This window comes from Pavona decussata, unplaced genomic scaffold, assembly GCF_977016875.1.
Source record: "Pavona decussata unplaced genomic scaffold, jaPavDecu1.1 SCAFFOLD_156, whole genome shotgun sequence".
Classification (NCBI taxonomy): domain Eukaryota; kingdom Metazoa; phylum Cnidaria; class Anthozoa; order Scleractinia; family Agariciidae; genus Pavona; species Pavona decussata.
The window spans coordinates 2,823,266-2,827,529 of NW_028145568.1; the positions used below are offsets into that span (position 1 = coordinate 2,823,266).

General features: G+C 42.0%; 1 pseudogene; it reads left to right on the forward strand.

Annotated features, from left to right (window-relative positions):
• The first annotated feature begins 324 nt into the window (after positions 1 to 324).
• LOC146465287 (uncharacterized) lies at positions 325 to 1,512 on the forward strand (annotated as a pseudogene).
• The last annotated feature ends 2,752 nt before the right edge of the window (positions 1,513 to 4,264 follow it).

Below are 4,264 nucleotides of genomic sequence, written 5' to 3' on the forward strand. Positions count from 1 at the left end.
GATTACAGTAAACAGATGCGTTAACCCCACCCGGCTTTGAAGATTTGAAGCTCGACGAGTTACACAACTCTGCAGACGGGTCACAAATTGCATATGGGGCAGTTTCGTATCTCAGACGATCCAGAGATCAAACGTGACACCCAGTCTCACAGTCAATTGCTAACTCATCACCGAAGTGAAGACGCTCTCTCAAGTTTAACGGAGCGGTACTCGTGGTAGAAAAGATTGAAGAGAGCTGCTGCTTGGCTGTTAAGATTCAGAACACGGTTTATCGCGCAATACCGCCAAAGTACAAGTAATGGCAAACTTCAGGGAAGTTTAGAGATGAGACCCTTCCTGACGGTGGACGAAATGCAAGAGACTGAAAATGCTGTTATCAAGCATGTACAAAGATTATCATTTCAAAAAGTCGTCCAGGCCTTGGAAAGAATTGGCTCATCCCAGCATTCCCGTCAAGCAACTTTTGAGTTAAAGAAGTTAAAGATACCGGCTCACATGCAAAAGTTTCATCCGTTTTTGGACAACAAAGGAATCCTTAGAGTTGGTGGAAGACTTGAAAGTACGTAAATCAAGTTTGAAGCAAAGCATCCAATTGTTCTTCCTTATCTTCACCGTGTTACCGATTTCATCATCTCTCAGCATCACCAGAAAACCGGTCACTTCGGTCAAGAGTACGTTTTGTCAAGTTTACGTCAATCATATTGGATAATAAAGGAACGTTCAGCTGTACGTCGAGTCATTAGCTTCTGTTTTCTTTGCAAGAAACTTGGTTTCGTGCGTGGAGAACAGCTGATGGCGGACCTGCCAAAAGAAAGATTGATGTCAGGGAAGCCGCCAATCTCACATGCCGGAGTAGATTATTTTGGCCCCCTTTATGTGCGTGAAGCTCGCTCAAATGTGAACCGTTATGAGTGCCTGTTTTCCTGTCTAGTCACTAGAGCTGCCCATATCGAAGTTGTTCACTCGTTCGATACCGATGGCTTCATTAACGCATTGCGAAGATTTATCAATCTAAGAGGAAATCCAACAACTATATACATCGACAACGGGACAAATTTTCGCGCTGGAGAGAAAGAGATCCGTGAATCGTTAGAGGATTGAATTCAGCAGTCAATCCACGAATTTCTACGCCAGAGGAATCTCATATGGAAATTTAATCCACCTTGAGGGTCGCATATTGGAGGTGCCTGGGAACGGATCATTCGTTGTATTCGTAAGTTCCTGAGGGCGTTGCTAGGACAACAACTTATCTCCGACGAAATGCTGAGAACAATGATGACCGAAGTTCAAGGGATTTTGAACAGCCGACCCTTGACCCCAGTTAGCAGCGATTCAAAGGATTAAGAGCCACTAACACCAAACCATCTGTTGTTGTTAAGAGCCGACCCAAATTTACCTGGCGGGATTTTCAGCAAGGAAGATGTTTACAGCAAGCGCCGTTGGCAACAAGTCCAATACATGCCCGATATTTTTTTGGAGCGCTGGCTTAAGGAGTATTTGCCAGCCCTTTAAGAGAGAGCAAAGTGAACAGAACCTCGTCGTTGTTTAGAGTACTTGGAGTGTGCATTGCAGAAGGGTTTCATCAGCAAAATCGCCGCTAGGAAATGGAATAAAAACGCTCTTATTTTTCTTCATAATTACAATAGACATGCATGCATTGACTTAACTGTCAGCAATATAAACACCGTGCTATACCACACTCACAAACCGAATGATTGTATTACCAAAGCTTTTATGGTGCAGAATGCTGAACTAATCACTGTTTAGTTATTTCAAAATTTTAGCTCTGCATGAAACCCAAACGACGTCCATAAGGAAAGAAACGTCCTAAGAGTTTGAACAATTAACTCCAAACTAAGACAGGAAATTGTAACAGCAAACCTCATCAGCAACGTAAATGATCAGCGTCAATGATCTGCAGGTGGTGACACAAGTATTGAAGGGGAGCGGGCATTCTTTAAAGACAAAATCTTACTGCATCACTGCGACAACTACTCCCGTTATCTACAAAACATAAAAACTGATTTGATGAAAACGACGTGGATTTCAACGAACATTAAGAGGAGAAACGTAAAACCCTCCTTGCCTATCAACTTGACACAGCGACAACGCTGATGAAATTCAGCAATGTGTACAAATGACGGACTTGAAGCGATTCTACGATACTGTAAAAGCCGGTCTCCCAAAACCTGGTACCACATCTCTCTTATCAGCTGATGGCTCAACATTAATCGCGGAACGCCAAAAGTTCCCAGATAGACTGTTAGAGCACTTTGAATCAGTCACCAATTAAGCAAGCTGGTATTGACAGCCTACTGCAATTATTAACAAACGAAGACCTTGACAATCCTTCCAGCTCTTAAGAAGTCTCAACCACCTATCTTGCGTTTAAATTCCAGGTACAGATGCCATTTCATTCCTATAGAGATAAATAAGGCATACTGTGAATTACCATCTAAAAAACTGCCTGAAATTTTCACGTTGAGATTCCACTTATCAATCCTGCGACAACTGCAGAGGAATATCACTACTATCCAATGCTGGCAAAATCCTTGCTGAATCAACTCATCAAACAATTGGAACAAGGTCTCCCTGCCACAAAGCAAGCGTGGCTTTCAAACCAGCAGAGGAAAAGCCGATGTGGTTTTTGCAGTCCGGCAAGTTCAAAAGAGGTGCCAGGAGTAACACCAGGACCTTTACAGAGTATTTCAAAGTTCCTTCCGATTGAAAATTGCATTTTGGATACAGCATTTCATGTACATGTTTCTTTAGGCAAATTTAAACTTATTCAGTTTAGCAATTTCAATCTAAATTTGGAGGCATTAGAATTGTTTTTAATCTCGCGCCAAATACTGCCATACTTTCCCTACCTATCTCTAGGTATTGCTATTTTACGGAAATGAAGGCCGATCCGCCGACACTGTGGTGCTCGAGCGCAGGCAGATATTTTACGGTCATCTGGCCATTTAGTCAAAGAAATTACCAAATTTTTGAAGAATACCAAGGGATGGGTGAAGAAAAAGTTATGACAAAGATAGACTTTCGAAGACCAACAAAGGAGTGGACGGCCGTCTGTTTTGATGAACTGAAAACAAAAGCCAAAAACACAACATCTCAATATGACAAAGTCAGAGTTTCGACCACCAAGATATTGACCAACAAAAGTTGAAAAACGTTCAAGCTACAGAAGATGATGAGAAGCAGAGAAGGGCCCGTTTGAGATTTTCCAGGAAATACTCCAAGCTCAGGACAGAGAATTGGAAGCTCTTCTTATTTACCACTGCATGAGTGTCTCAAGTATCTAAGTCAGTGCAACGTTTCCCCTACATACCAGGTGAGGTAAAGAGCGAATGTTGCGGTGTGGGGAGGTATTACGGGTCGTGGCGTAACAAGGCTACACGTCTTACCCGGTGGCTAGACTTTCACCTTCGACTACTACATTAAAAAAATCTTCGAAAAAGGAAAAAACTGTTAACCTCAAAGCAACCCGAAGAAAAGAAAGCTGTTTAGCCTAAAGAAGGCGATGCGCTTTCTGCTGGATGGAGCGGAAGTGAACTTTAAAAAAGTGGCTCAGACACGGTATCACACGAATTTGCCAAATTTTATACCCAAGAACGACTGGCCCTCAAACAACTGATCTTAACCCTATAGAGAACATCATTGAGAGAGAGTATCATTGACGAGAGGTACAAAGAACCAGTCCCCAAAGCAATGGCAAATTGAGAAGACGCTTACGCCCTGCCTGGAAAGCGTTGACTCTAGTAACGCGAGCGCGCATTCAATGCCCAGCTACTTCGAAAATGTTGGGGAAAAAAATACTGAAGGAGGCCATTCTGGTTACTACATGTAATACTTAAGCCATTCAAGTTAAGATGGATAAGGAATTAATAATATACTTTATTTACAAAATATAGTTTTAGTAATCACTGAAGTTAAAGCGATAAAAAGATCACTCATATCCAGACATATAGGTTAAATGGCGAAAATGGCGAATATGGCAAAAAAGAAAAAAAGGCCAGAGGGTTGGCAGTAACAAAAGGTTTCCTTTGAGAGTGGCGATTTTCGCAAAAATTGCGATTATGGCGAACGTTCGCCAGTCTTAGCAAAAATTCAAATGAGCTGGCAAAGGAGTCCTTTGAAAGTGGCTAATTTGACAAAAATGGCGAACTTTCGCCAAAGGTTTTCGAATGTTCCTATGACATGGCAAAGGGTCCACTTTGAGAGTGGCGATTTTGGCAAAAAAGGCATATTTGGCAAAAATCGC